The 15,793-nt window shown below is 37.4% G+C and overlaps 1 long non-coding RNA gene across 3 annotated transcripts in view; it reads left to right on the top strand.

Annotated features, from left to right (window-relative positions):
* Positions 1-15,793, top strand: part of LOC108445414 — a 74,634-nt gene that overhangs the window by 24,297 nt on the left and 34,544 nt on the right. For all 3 annotated transcript variants that reach the window (XR_001860269.1, XR_001860267.1, XR_001860268.1), the window contains exon 4: positions 9,395-9,499. This is a non-coding gene — a long non-coding RNA (uncharacterized LOC108445414). The remainder of the gene's footprint in view (positions 1-9,394; positions 9,500-15,793) is intronic.

Raw genomic sequence — 15,793 nt, 5'->3', positions numbered from 1 at the left:
GTTTCCACAATTCAGATTCCAATCAGATAAACTTCCACCCTGGCTCTCTAAGACTTTGTGGGAAATGTATTGATTACTTCCATTAATAACAGAAATTTTAGGGAATTGATAAGCTAAATGTCTACATAGTTAAATGCAGTATGACCTCTAAGAATAAAGTCCAAAACATTTGAACTAATATTTGCAAGCTTAGGTGCTAAAATGTGATTCCTTAACAGCTTTGTAGGCTCACGAACAGTCAAATGACTGTCTCCAAAATGTTCAAATCACTTTTGTTTTGGTATCTAAATATGTATTTTAAAATGCAGCCTTTGGGCACTAGTGGCTGATCTGTAGGAAATTTTAATAGTTCATTTGATGATCCATAAACAAAGTCCAGAAGACTCATAAGTTTTTAAAGTACTCATCACCACTAATTTTGTAAAACTGCAGTCTATAAACTAATGAATTCTGCTATGTTGTCAGCGAGGTCCTGGATACAGACCTGCACCCTAAGTGACTGTCAGAACAAGCTCTAGATGTATATTAATTCCTCTTTCCCACTAATCTAATGCTGTCATTTGTGTTGAATGAGAACTTAAAGATACAGGCAGAAAGTTTTCAGTTTAGACAGTTTACCAGTCTGAATAAAATTAGAGTAACTCGATGACAAGATAAACTCTAATCCCCATTTTAGGATCATGAGCAACGAGAATTCCGTCCTGATATTTTAAAAAATAAATAGACATCTCCTTACAGACTACAGCAGAACAATATCAGAGGGAAAAATTATATATTTACTAAAGAATTTCCCAACCTTGCAAATTCAAGTGAGAATTTTATTGTCTTCAGAATTATCTTAGTTTCTAAAATTAATGATATAGAATATAGAAACTACACGTAGTAACTTGGGGATAGATGCTGTATAGGACTTAAGGAAAGATGGCAGTAGGCATCAGTGGGATGTGGGCAGTATTTGTTGTTGCAGAGGAACATTATTAGTCGAACTGGCAAAAACAGAATGAAGCAAGTACAAGGGGTCAAATAAGGATAAAGGGCCACATCCTGCAAAATGCTGAGCATACTTTGAAGTGCTGCCCTTAACTCCTGTTGACTCCTGCATGCAAGGAGAGTGGATTGAAAGAACGTGTGTATGTGCATGTGTGTAGAATCAAAGAACCTTATTTGAACCTGTCTTTGGGTTATAGCCAAGTACTTTAAGTCAAGATGATAGTCAGATGCCTGGGCTATGGAGTAACTTAAAGCAAAAGAAAAAAAGGAGTATAGCTGCTTTGGTTTTGATCTTGCTCATGTGATAAAAGTTCCAATAGCTTTCGATCCTGCTGGCAGGCCCAAAGACCTTTTCTCATTATATTTATATAAATGTTAATAACTATTTCAGTATTATTAATGATGGCAAGACTTGAACTCATTAAAGGTGGGAAATTTGTGGGATTAATTTGCTCCAGCATCTATTTGCCAAGAGAGCATTTTCCCAGCATTATTCTTTCTCCATATATATTAACTTTGTAATTGTGGATCAAAGCCTACTCAGCTTTGGATGTATTAAGTGAATCTTACCGAAATAGAAACTCAGAAAGGCATTTTCGCCAAAAAATGTAAGTGGAGAAGTCACGATTGAGTTCAGCTTATTAAATCTGTTTACTCAGTTTGCCTAAGTCATACTGGAATTTAAAAGAAAAAATAAAACATGGGTATGCTTGGGCTGTGGGACATTGCAAGAAGAATATTTTAGAAGTAGTCCTGGGATATAGGTTTGAGAAACATCAACAATACAGAACAATAAACAAGACCTCATAAATATGTTGCCTGGAATAATATGTGGCTTTATGAGATGAAAATTATTCAGGAATTGTGAAAAATCAGAACTTTAAAGGCTTGTACTTTATGTTCATCTGAATATAAGAATTCCATCTGGTCCTGTGTCCCATCTCTGAAAATTGCTGACACATTTGTGCTTTCAAAAGAAGGTGTAAAAATGTACAGGAAACTACTGTGGCTGGCATTTTCCTGAACTCTAATTGCTAATCTGATTCAACTTTAAGTAGCTCTTTCCATAAAAATAAATATATATAAAATAATATTAATAATAATAATGATGATAATAATTGTAAGCATCTGCTGTATTTATATTATTTTTATATGAATATTTACATATAAATGCTTGACCTCATTTACTCCATGTAATTTAGAATATCCGGTCAGTCACATGAAATGAGACTAAAGGTTGGTCTAGCTTGATATTGCTTCTCACTTGCTATGTGAGGATTTTGTTGGTGACCCTTATTGTTTGTAGAGCAACAAAAACCTGATTATTCTTCTCTGTTAGCCTCTTTAATTGCATTAATGACTTTAGTTATCCCAACATTAATATTAGTCATCTTTTGCTTTCAAGTTTCTGGATAATTTTAAATGAAGCATCTGGCTGTGTTTTGTTTTTCTTTTGGTAGAAACATAGAATCATTAGGGTTGGAAAACACTACTAAGGTCATCAAGTCCAAACATCAACATAACACTGCCAGGTCCACCACTAAGCCATGTCCCTAAGCACCACATCTACACAGTTTTTGTACACTTCCAGGGATGATGATTTCACCACTTCCCTGGACAGTCTGTTCCCATGCTTGACCACCATTTCCGTGAAGAAGTTTTTCCTAATATCCAACGTAAACATCACCTGGTGCAACTTGAAGCCATTTCCTATTGTCCTATTTCATGTTGCCTGGGAGAAGAGAGTGACCTGCACCTCACTACAACCTCATTTTGGGTAGTTGTAGAGAGCAATAAGGTCTCCCCTGAGCCTCCTCCTCTCCAGGCAAAACACCCCCACATCCCTCAGCTGCTCCTCACAGGAGTTGTGCTCCAGACCCTTCAACAGCTTCACTGCCCTTCTCTGGACATGCTCCAGCCCCTCAGTGGTCTTCCTGAATTGAGGGGCCCAAAACTGGACAGCAATCAAGGTGTGACCTCACCAGTGCTGAGTACAGGGGAACAATCACTGCCCTGGTCCTGCTGGCCACACTATTGCCTGGATGCCTTTGGCCTTGGCCACCTGGGCTCACAGTGGCTCATGTTCAGCTGCTATTGACCAGCACTCCTTTTCTGCTGGGGAGCTTTCCAGTCACTCTTCCCCCAGCCTGTAGGGTTGCAGGTGGTTGTTGTGACCCAAGGGCGGGACATGGCACTTGGCCTTTTTGTACCTCATACTATTGGCTTTGACCCATTGACCTGGCCTGTCCAGATCCCTCTGCAGAGCCTTCCTGCCCTCCAGCAGATCACACTACTGCCGGCTTGGTGTCATCAACAAACTGACTGAGGGTGCCCTTGATCCCCTTATCAGGTCATTCATAAAGATATTAAACAGGACTGGTCCCCACACTGATCCCTGGCGAACACCACTGGTGACTGCTAGCCAGCTGAATGTAAATCCAGTCATCAGCATTCTCTGGGCTCAGCCATCCAGCCAGTTTATTACCCAGTACACAGAGCACCCACCCAGGCCCTGAGCAGCCATGTGAAGCTGTTCCATACTTTTAATTGTCTTTCATATTCTTTCTATAGTTTTATAGAAATGCTAAATACTATATATAGATATAACATATACATTTAAAAATATGTAAAATAGTATAGTATTTTAGAAATGAAAATTCTGGTTTTATAGGGTCTTTTTTTTCTGAGATGGAATGTCAAAACTGCATACTTTGTAGATGTTGGGAACATGGTAGTTTTATATTTTTTCAGAATTATTTCTATTTCTTTCCTAGTAGTTTGTATTGTGTGCCTTTTTGAATCCTGGTCCATATTGGACTGCTATTTTCAAAGAATTATCCATAATGACTCCTCTTAAGACCATCCCTCATTATGATAATATTAAGGGATTATATTTTTATATGGCTTCACCTTATGTATGCTGCCTTTATTTATTTTATGCAACCATGATCCATTTTAAGAACATGAGAATGATTGCCCTAGGTTAAACTAGAGGTTACCCTAGGTCAGTTTCCTGCCTTCTCCACTGGCTAAAATAAAATGCTGTTGGAAAAAAAAGCATTTGAACAGGGCAATCGTATATTGTTACTTTGTCAGAATATTCTCCCCAGCTCCAGCAGTTTGCAGTTCAGGACATTCCAAAGTCAGAGATACTGTCTTAGTAGTTAATGAATTTTACTTCCTATGCTCAGTACAGCATAATTCTCCTGCAAATGCTAGCAGTAAGTTTTAGATTTGACTGTCCTGACTAATTTTTGTCATCAATAATGCTTCCTCCTATTCTGTCCCTATACTATTAGACTTAATTGAAGTAATAAAGACAACTAGTGTTCATCAAACTTCTAAGTTTGTGTAGAACCTCAGTTAAATGATCATTACACTCTTTTTTTTGTCATACCTAATGTAGTTGATGTTTTTTCCAGCCCTTTCTTAACACTGAAACTGTTTAATTTCTTACTTTGGTTAGTTTGGCTACCAATTTTTTTTTCATACAAAGTAGAAAACACTTATTTGAAGAAGAGATTAAAGGAATTTGAGGCATCCTTTGACTGTTTAAGCCAAAGCATGCTGCTGCCTAAGCTGTAGAAATACATGGGTATTCCAAATGCATTCTGTACCAGCTGCAACTGTTTAAGTAATCCACTATTTTTTGAGGAGCTATTATATGAATAGGGATAAAAGTGGAAAGAACTCATAAGTGTTTTGATTTAAAATGTTTCTGCTTAACCCTTTATTATGGTCACATGGTATTTTTGCAATAAATACTGTATTTAAGCAATTGGTCTTTGACTAGTGATCTACCTGAAAATACGACTCTCCCGTCTAGTGTTCCATGTAGAATGAGATCCTGCATTATTGAAATTAGTGACTTTCTGCTTTGACCTTGTTTTAAGGAGCAGGACCTTGGACACCAATGTGCAGCTGGACACATTGAAGGAATAAAAGGTTTTCTAGGGTGTTTTTTTTTGTGTGATCAAGTACAGAGATAAACACTGTAATACTATTTACATTTTCAGGACTACTGCTATTGCAGTTTTAAGTGTGATATTGTGTGCAACAAGAATGTGTGTCATTACTCCTTTGAACAACTTCATATTTTAGGCATGGTATGTTAGTTGTGGCTTAAGGAAAGAACAGACGTGCAGTTCACCTTGTGGGAAGGGGATTCTTCTGGTATTTCCCTATTATTGGATAATCTCTTTGATGAGGAACAGTCCCCAAATTTGTGTTCTCCCTCTAAGTCTGGCACCTGCCCTAAGTCTGGATTTATTTCAAGAAACAGGCCCCCAGAAATGCCTTGCATATTTAGCACTGCTGTTTCCATTTACTGCCTGATCAACTTTTTCAGAGACTGTACTCTTTCTTCAAAGGGTATTGTTGCTGAGGAAAAAAAATCAAGTCCTAGATATGCCCTCTGGTCTTAAACAGTATCTGTTCTCAAACCACAAGTTCTTGAAATGGGTCCATGTTAGCTATTACAATGGGTTTGCTACATCACAGGCACTCAAGATCCAAAATGTCCTTGTGATATAGTAGAGGTGTGCTGTTGGTCTTTCCTTACTGCTCAGCATATAGCATATAAGGAAGTTCTCTTGCTGAAAGGGAATGATTTGTAGATCTTTTGCAATTAATAGATTTGCTTCTCCTGAATGAAGGATTTGGTCCTAAGTGTCATTTTGGTTGGCCACAACATGCAAAGGTTAAGTCACATGACCAAGCCTATATGTGGGATTACCTTTGTTTTCTCAATTGGGGCCATAGTTCTCAGGGGTTTTCTCTTTGCTGATTGTTCAAGATGCAAACACTGTGCAAAAGGCGGTTAGAATTTGAGGTTTTCTTCTCAGAAGTTAAGAAAGCTTTTGTATTTTCATCTTCTCTCTGATCACTAAAAGAAGTGCTCATGCCAGAGAGTCTAAATTCTCCATGTCACTACCCAGTGGTATGTGTGCATTTTACTCCAAGGCTGTCTGCTTCTTGAATTGGCTTATGTGGATCAACTTCCTCTCTCCTCAGTCTAAGTGGGCTTGCTTATTTCTCAACATCACTTCAGTGTTGGCTGCTGAACTGTTTGGCTTTGTTTTCTAGACACAGATTCAAACGGCTTCTTCTCTGTCTTCTTTTGCCCTAATACTTTCTTCTCTCTTTTTAATGAAGGCCAGATGGTGTCTCAGCCATGACATCACTCCTGACTGTTCTTGGTATGGCAGACATAGGTCCCCATTTTATTGTCTTACCTGTTCATCAGTGGTGATTTACATAGTTACAGAACACCTTAGGACATACAAAGAGAATTTGCTGTCTAATCATTCCTTCATTTTCATTTCCAGAAGTAAGCTCCACTCTACAGTCTTAAGAATTCTTAGACCATTTCTATTGGCCAGGAGTCTTCTCTTGCAAAGGGAACAATGTTTTACTAATTACTGATATTAGATGAACTGTGCCTTCACAGGCTTTGAAGATTGCAAGCCTTGGCCATGCATTATTCATTTTAGGTTTTTGATTTATGTTTCCTCCCAGACAGAGAACTTGCAATAGATACAGGATGCCCCTATTTTCTACATGCTGTACTCAGATTTTGGGTGGAGACTCTGGCTACTGAAAGAGATTATTGAAATAACTGGCGAGCTAGACATTCTGGCTTGGCCATGTCTAGCAATTAAAGTACTTGAGAAAGGGAGTCAAGTAGTATTTCAGACTGAATAAACTGTCTTTTATCAGAGGTAATTAATTACTGAAGGGGATAGATAGTAGTGCCTAATGGAAATATTCTATGTGATGGCATTACTGTTAACCCTTAGAAAACAGTTCTTCAGGGCTCATGGTGTTCTTTTCTTTTCAATATGGAATGGAATCTCTGTATAATGTCTCTGGTCTAGGCAGTGCTAAGACACACCTTTAAGTTCCCCATCCAAGCCTGCACAACTTTTCTGCATAGCCGTCGACTGCATTTTAGTTTCACCATGATCTCAGGTGTTACACAAGCTTTAAAGTAACTAGTTTTGATATTTTAAGAGTAATTTTTCCAGACGCTCCTTGTTTATAGAATACTACAGCTATGGTCTTGATCTGGAGTATTTATCTAGGATCTAGTAAGTTGTATGTGTGAAGGTAAGTATGAATTACAGAGGAAGCTTCTGTACAAAGCTTTCCTAGAAGAATTAAGAATTCCAAACTGCTTTGTTGAATAAATTTTAGTATATGTGTCTTGTAAACAAAAAAGATAACAATTGCATATTTGGGTGCCTTCTATTTTTATTTCACTGAGTTACAGAATAACAACATCTCTTCCTTCTTAGACAAGTCTATGAATTGCACTGATAAACAATTAATCTGTTCCAGTATATTTGTTGGACCATCATCTATTAAAGATAAACATTGCTGCAAGATGTAAACAGTGTATACAATGCAGGATGATTGTTTAATGACTAATGTGAAATTCTAAGAGACAACAAAGCCTTCAGAACACATTGATACTCCTTTTAAAACTGTGGAATGAAAATCCTAAGGATTAATTTTGAAAATTAGTCTGTGATCATGAGCAGACAGAGCTGGGGATGTCAGATTGCTAGCAGATAAGTATTTTCTCATTGGAAAAACACATCAGTATCCACCTCAGTATTTTCTGGAAAAAAGTTTTGGCTTTTCTTTATCCACAAAAGAATTTCTAAATACTTTTCTGTATATAATTTATATTGTTTAGACTTTTGGTATTAAAATAATCCCAAATTCATTGATACAATTTTGTTTTCGCCTGCTTCTATTCCCCAGGCGAAAAAATTGTTTCATTTGCTATCTAGCTTCAATTAAAATTTGGCTAGAAGGGTTTTTTTTCATTGGAAACATTAGTCTGTTTCCATTCCAACTGCAGGCTAACATCCATACTTCGGGATAAATAGCAATGAGCCTTCTCACAGTTTCTCAGAAGCTCTTTAAATAAACAATAATTGTGTATCAACAACCTGCTGATGTCAGAAGTTCTTCTTTTTAAGAGGCATTCAGTCTGCTTTGTGGATTAATAATTCTTCTCCAGATAATGTTTAACAAAAATATGTCTATAAATGACATAGGAAGAAATTCTATGAGAAGGAGCTGTATGAAGATACAGTGTGTTGGACACTGATAGTTAAACAGTGCTAGGATTCTGTTTGTCTGTATATAAGTTGTAGCTGGACCTTGAACTGCAAGTGGGATATACCATGGAGCTGTGAAAGGGAAAGGGAATAAAGTTCTATGTAAGTCCTCTGATAGTAGAAGAGTGCTCTGAGTTGGTCTGTCCCAGGTGTGCTGACTGCCAATGGCCTCACAGGACTGATCCAACAACCACTGGAAAACGTCATGATGTACCTTTTGGTTCTGCCCAGTGCCTCCTTAATGGTGGATAAATGGGATAGAGGGCACTGTGCTGGGGTTGCACCATGGGGGAAAAACTGCTTAGTGCATTTTTCTTAGAGAACTGAAGGTGTCACTAAAAATCATGAAGACAAATCCATTCTCTGGAAGCCAGAACAGGGAAAATCTGTGGAAGTAGTGAAAAAGATGAACCCTTTTCCAGTTGCAGAGTTTGATAAGCCAACATAACAGAAAACAGGGTACTTTTTTATTGGTGTTAGATCTGTCTCAGTTCTTTATACATCTATGTCCTTAAAAAGTGCTAATTGTGGCTATAATTGGAGTTAGTAAGTTCTCCAAGTAGTCATTATGGTAAGAACAGTTTAAAGGTTCAATTTCCATCTGTTACTAGATCCATGGCTTGAATAGCAAACATTTTTTTTCCCTTAAAATTGGCTTTGTTTCTTGTATTACACTTGTTTGTCACTGTGTTCAGTATGTGGAAGATAAATACATGTCACTGTAAAATGTTTTAAAATTATTTTTAAATGCTTCTCCCTGAATAGGTAGGACTTCTGATGGTCATAGTTTCTGCTTCTTTCTCTAGATTCTCTAGTGGTGAATATTGCTTATTTAAGTATTTTCTTTCCATAATTCCTTCAGCTTGGCTTTCCTTATAATTCAGTATCTCGTGCTTTCTTAGGTCATCTCATAGGACATAATGGTATACTTAGTGAAAAGATATAGAAAATATCTTGATAAGCATGTTTCAATTGACATATACTGAACACAGTGGAGAATGTAAGACAGTATTGCAATAGTTCTCCATTCGCTCTGCATCTTTCAGTTTCCTCCCTTTCAGTTTTGACATGAAATAATGTTTTAAGTTTCATCCTTGCCTGGAAGACAAGAATTCTGGGAGTATTTGCGGTCAATGATCTGTCACAGTGTCAAACAGTGCATCAAGAATTTAATAAGACAATTACCAATGAACCATATTTTTTTTCTGTAACAATGGAAAATGATCACTTTATTACTTTTAGCAATGAACAATCATCTCTTTCCTTTCTACCAGGAGGGATAAGAAATCATTAAATATCTACCTAAGGGGGGAAAGGCAAGTAGGAAATAGAGAAAGAGATGGCCAAACAAATGGAGAGCAGCAGGCTGAATCGAAAAGGTCAGTGTCTCTTTCCTGTTATACAATCTAGTACAGTCTTATTGGGTTGGGGATTGTTGACTTCTGACTCTGAATTGTTGTGATCGCTTTTTTGCTTAGCAGGCTGTAGCTCCCTGAGAGCTCAGCAAGGGTTTCCTAGGGCAATGCAACCCATTGCATCCCGCAGTCCAATTTCGGACGACCTCGTGATCTTGCTCTGGTCAGCTATCAGCGTTACAACCAGTGATGAAGGAAGTGAGAAGGGTCTCTCATGAGGGTTTGAGATGGCTTTAATCACACCTCCTCGCCTCAATATCCAGAGGTAGAGAGACCTTGCAGTCTGGGTGTGGGGGGTTTTGTCAGGGGCCCAGAGGCATTTCCTGGGTGGGGTTGGGGTACAGGAACCAATAGGGAGAGTCCGAGGGAGTGGCCAAGGCTAAGGGCAGGGAACGGGGGGAGCATGTGAAATAGGAAAAGCAATGGATCGCCGCACTGAATGACCCTTAAATTGTAAATTATTTTAGAAAAAATATCTTTCCAATATCAAACTACTTCTGGTTTCAATTCCAAAGCAAGTTTAATTTGCATGCAGTGGTGTGGTGTGCCAACATTTCCCGAGTTGGAGGAAACACCGACCATTTATCCATATGCAGAAGCAGTGTGAGGGCTAACTTTGAAACTGATTTGAGGAAGTTGTGTTATGGCCAAAATGGAAAATGCGATTACTTTTGTCAAACATCTGTGGAAATATGAATTAGCATCTCATAAAATGTGTTAAAACGTGTCTTGCAGAGTTTATTACTTTGCTGATTTATATCCTGTTGTACAAGTTATTAGCTCCAGAAATATTTCATGTCTCTGCCTTGCTTGCTCTTTCTCATCTGTCATCTATCGGTGGTCTCTGGTAGTCTTATCTCAAAAAATGTATGTTAGGTAATCTGATAATGCGGTTGGAAGCTTAATCCTGTAGTTGAGTTTAGCTTCTATGGGAAACAACATTGATAAAGAAAAGTGCACTTTCCCAATTGAATTTCCGCTTTTGCAAAGTTTCTGTACCTTGTTTAACATCTTCAACAGACATCTGAAGGACTAACACTTTCTAATTTTTAATATATTTTTAAAAGTGCTTCTATATTTTTTCAATCATTTTTATTCTACCAAAGCCATAAATAAAGTATCATGCACATCTGCCTGTCTTTCTCTACCAGAAAAAGCTCTATGCAGAGCTTTCCCACTTTCATTTTTCACTTCATCTTTATTGGCTGAAAATCAAACGCCTTCTTGTTTACTTTGGCAGGCATTTGAAGGTTGTGACTGAGCCCCTCCATTTTCTTTCTTTGTTACATTTACAGTAGTGATCAAAACCATGAAGTTGCCTTTATGTGTTTCTTTTCTGTGAATTCCTGTGAAATCACATTGTGGACATAAGTGCTCTTGGCATGTACTGCCAAAATTTAATTATCTGATGCCTGTGTCATATTATCACTTATTCATTTCAGTCTTTTCTTATAATAGGGTCATATTGTGTCTGTAACCACATTTTCATTACTTGTCTTTGACACCTTTCTCTTTCAGCTAAACATCTCTTGAAGTGGCATGGAAAACAATAGTCAAAGTTTCATTGCACCATCACTAACCTTTACACAGTTTATATTGCTTTCCAGCTTTTTTCTCTGCTGTACTCGATTCTCAGTTTGATGACTTTCTGTGTGAATTGTGAGACTCATTTGTTTTCCAAATATATCAGTGGGTTTTGCATCACACTTATGCTAACTACAATATAATTTATATTTGTCAGATTCAATATTTGAGTTTTGCAGTTTGTCATAATAACAAAAAGAAAGCAAGGATTTTCTGTATCTAGTAATTTCACTATTTGTTTCTTTAAGATTATCACACTTTTGAGTTTCTAGTACACCAAATGGAATATAAAATTTCATATAGATAGATCTGATGAAAATATTTTTATGTGAGAAATATAATTGTCTAAAAATTCTATAAAAATATTATAAGATACAAGGAATATATTTGTGTTTCATTGTACATGAATATTTTTAGTTGGTTGACATATACTTTTTGTTCTTTTAATGTAATGCTGTTTGCAAGTACTAGGCTCTTTGAGAATTCATTGTGCTACTTAGAATATTGAAAAATGTTATGCTTGCACTCATATTCATGTATTTAATATGCATAAGTACTTGTTACATTATCATATTATGTGAAAAATATATAAGCATATAATATGTATGTGTAATTGAGACAAATTAAGACCTTATAATTACCTCTGGAAAGAATGTACCACTGTTTGTAGAAACTCCTCCTAGAGTTACCTTTTACAAACCTGAATTTGTGGGGAGAGGACTTCTATTGCACGTGCACCAAAAATTTTGCTGGCATCTTTCCTCATCCCCATCCAGCACCACAGAAATGGCTCATTGCCTTAAAGAAATACAAAGGAGCAAATGAAGGGAAAAGTCACTAAATGCCAGAATGAGAACAACCACAAGACTGAAAAAGGATGAAAAATAAAACATTCAAAATTTTGTAATAAACTGGAATTCAGATGGAAGTCAAACTGAAGGAAATAATAAAACAGAAATCAAGACATACAGAATAATGTATACATGTACACTGAGATTTATTCAAAAGCAGTAATTAGTGATCTAAACTTGTAGATTTCTGCCATAAACTCCTATCTGGGAGATTTTGGCCATCTTCCTATGAGAAGGCAAGGTTTTTAGAAAGCATGGAATTCTCACAGCTGAAAAGAGACTTTAATGTTGGCACACAGATGCTCCATTGGCTTCTGAAGCTGTTGATCTAAAAACATTTCTTATTCCAGTAAAAGAATATATGGTAGAGTTGCAGGCTGTGGATCATCTCCACTTTCTCCTGCAAGAGAGAAGACTTCAGGAAACTGAGTTTTTATGGCATGTAGAGCCGTAGAAGAGGGTTCTTCTCCTTGAGTCTGCCAGGGAGAGGAAAAAGAAAATAGTCCATTAGTCTGAAGTTCAATGCCATTAGTTTAATACAGGGGATGTCAAGGATGTTTTCTTTATATTGCCTTTCAGTTATGAAAAGCCAGTTTTGAAAGCATATTAAGTCCTGTCCTAAGATATATTATATGCCTGAAAATCCTACTGACCTCGCTGGAAATTTGTAATCCTGTGTAGGAGGTCAACAAGTTAATTTTTATGAACTCATTGCCTTGTTTTCCTTTGAGGTTGACTCCTGAACTACCCTGTAACAGAGTTCAATGTCTAGAATTTGCCTTTGCAGTCTTGTCTTAGCTTATCCCAGAGCCAACATCTGTGTTCTTCCTTTAAATTCTCATTTGAGGGAAACTGGCTCACTTGGCAGACAGAGTTACTGGGACAAATATAACTGGACCTCAATGTAATTCCCTCATGGGCAGATGTAGGCTGATGTTTTTGCTACTTGTTGTTTGGCAAAAGGTCTTGCAAGGCTCGATTGATTGTTGCTTAGATTATAAAGCATTATAGATTATATACAGTGGAAAACAGTACAAATGCATGAAACCTGAAAAATGAAGACTCCATCACGCTTTTGCCTCTGTGATTTTCCATTGGTTTGGGACATAACCATTTGATTTTGGCATTGTACTCATGTTCATGTCAATAAGTAAGATAGCTAAACCTCTTGTGAATTACTGTCTCTTAATCAAGCCCATCATTAAATTGTGTACACAGAAATGGGCCTAGAGACTAGAGCTCCTGCCAAAACCCCAGAAGCCAGAAAAGAACATCAAGATTTTAAAAAACATTCCTGTAAGACATTTACCAATGTTTATGCAAGTCTTAGTCCATCTCTTCCATTTCTGCTTTCAGTTGATTGAGAGCATAAGGTGCTGTGTTTCCTGTAAGTCACGGGAAGCCTCTGGAGAAGCAGATAGGAGTGATGCCTTTTTTCACTTTGATGTCATATGATCTTAAATTTCCTCAAGGGTTCTCTTGGATCCCCCTCTGGAGTTTTGCAGTCTGGAAAACCCTGATTAAGCAAGGCTCCTGTTTGTTTTAATAGCCTCAGATTTCACTCCACGAGTGCCACAGCATGTTTGGAGTGCCCGTGGACATTAATTTTAAATTGTCATCTGAAGTGTGTTTACTGCATGCTCATAGACTGAAATGTGTTTATTGTTATGCACATAGAATGTGCATCGTTATATAAATGTTTAATGTATGTATAAGCTTATATTATTTTTTTCTTGTTGCTTTTCCTTGTTGCTAAGAATCGCTCAGTCTAATTTGTGTGTATATTGTCAAATACACGCGAACAAACACATCATATTAGTGGTATAAGCACAAACCTAATGGAAGCACCCTCTTCATGGTCTGGATCTACCAGATATTTACTATCACACAGTCATTAGGTTTCAAACAGACAATGTGTGTATTAGCTGCACATAGAAATATACCATCAGCTGTAAGGGTCTTACATTGAAAATCAGGTCTCTAATCTTACTTTTTCTGCATTTCCAGGTTTTTTTATTTCCCCCTCTAATTTGAGCAAAGTTTGAAATTAAATTGTTGTCTTTGAAATGAAATAAATTGCAGAAAATAGTAATTAGGCATGATTCTTCTTTTTAACTCTTGTATAAAATTTGAACCTATAATCAGCAGTGGCGAGGGCCAAAAACAATAGCTCAGGAGTTAAACTGACCTGAAGTGCATTCTTTTTACTGACTTATGTATCTTTCTTGAAGGAAAAAACCCAACCAAACAAAGCTCAACAAACAATCCACACAATTGGTGCACAGATGGTACAGAGCAGAACCAGATTCCTCTGCAGAACTGTAAAGCTTTCATCCCATGCAGTTTCTACACCGATACAGATTTTACCCATCCATCTGAGCTGTTAAGTTTTTGTGCACCGAGTGTGAGACTCATAGATTTGGCTCCAGCATCCACTCACCCCCACAGAACGGGGTATGTCTTACAGACTTTCCTAGCCCGGTGCCAGAATCTGTCTCCTGCTGCATGACCTGATATACCAGCTGCAGGTGGTTGGCAGCTCCTCTCATCCCGTCTCCCAGTGTGCTTCTCTGCCCAGTGGGACAGTCTGCTGGGCTACATGTCCACCAGCTCTTTCCCAGGTGTGGGGCTCTAAGGAACCTGCTTCCAGGTGTGTTTCCTGGCTGCAGCACAGGGGCTTTGGCCTCTTCCCCACCATGAACCCCAACACACAGATATGTCTCCTGCACAGGACCAATCCACAGTTTTGTCTTGTTCCTTGGAAAAGAAGAAACATGAGAGGACTGAGCCATTTGTAAATGAAGTTATGCAAAGCTACAGTCAATTTTGTTTGCCAGAGTTTGAGGATTTGAAAAATTTGTTCGCATATTTCTTCCAGCCTGTATCAAGTATTCTGGAAAGTCATCTGCCTCTTCAAACATCTTTTTGGTCCTCTGTTGTATCTGGATAAATGCATCAGAGGACTGCTGGTTCAGTGGACTTCTACTTTTATACTAATAATGCACTGAATTGTTGTTATTTCCCAGACAACAAAAATAAATATTTCACTTGTTGTTCTATAACTTATTCCACTCCTGTGGCTTCTTAAATTTTTTCTTATTTCAGATCTGGCTCAGCCATATTTCATCAGGCAAAGCTGCCACCAAAGCTTGATGGGAGATTTGTCCAAGTAAAGTCTTTAAGATTTGACATGTACTATTTTGCTCTGTCTTTGTGCTGCTACTGTCTTTCATTTGATTTGGAACGTAGATAATTATATTCTAGATGTAAAACAACAACTTTTTTAAAATTTTTTTTTTATAAATAAGATATTTGTTTTACTACCCAATGCCTGGAAACACCTTCAAAGAGGTGATTTTAGTATCTTATAATTTTCTGTACACCATAAATAGTTACTTGGAATGTGCTTCTAGTTGTCTGCCCTAAAAGGAAAAAAATACTGACCAAAAGAATTTAAAGTGCTTAAGAGTTTTAACCACAAAGGATACACAGAGAGGCTAGAATGGCACATGGTGCTGAGCCTGTCAGATTCTTAAAATACCAACAATTTGGTGGTCTATAATCCTGTCACTCTTTTCATGTATCTGAAAAAAAATGCTTAACATCCTTGTTAATTGCAACTATACCTTTCAGACAAGAGATTTGATTTTTCCAGTATCAATGTTATAAAATCAGGGAGGATTTAGAGTAAGAGCATAGGGTTCTACTTTCTAAAAAACCTACCGAAGCTTTATAAAAAGATTTTGCAAAGCAGTTTACTCAGAAGGGTTCTCTTGTGTATCATGTTATCCACAATTTCTCTTTTCCCATCTTAATTGTAGAA

The sequence above is a fragment of the Corvus brachyrhynchos genome, unplaced genomic scaffold, assembly GCF_000691975.1.
Source record: "Corvus brachyrhynchos isolate BGI_N302 unplaced genomic scaffold, ASM69197v1 scaffold1, whole genome shotgun sequence".
NCBI lineage: Eukaryota > Metazoa > Chordata > Aves > Passeriformes > Corvidae > Corvus > Corvus brachyrhynchos.
Note: the sequence above shows the minus strand (reverse complement) of the source record. Positions and strands in the feature narration are given on the sequence as shown.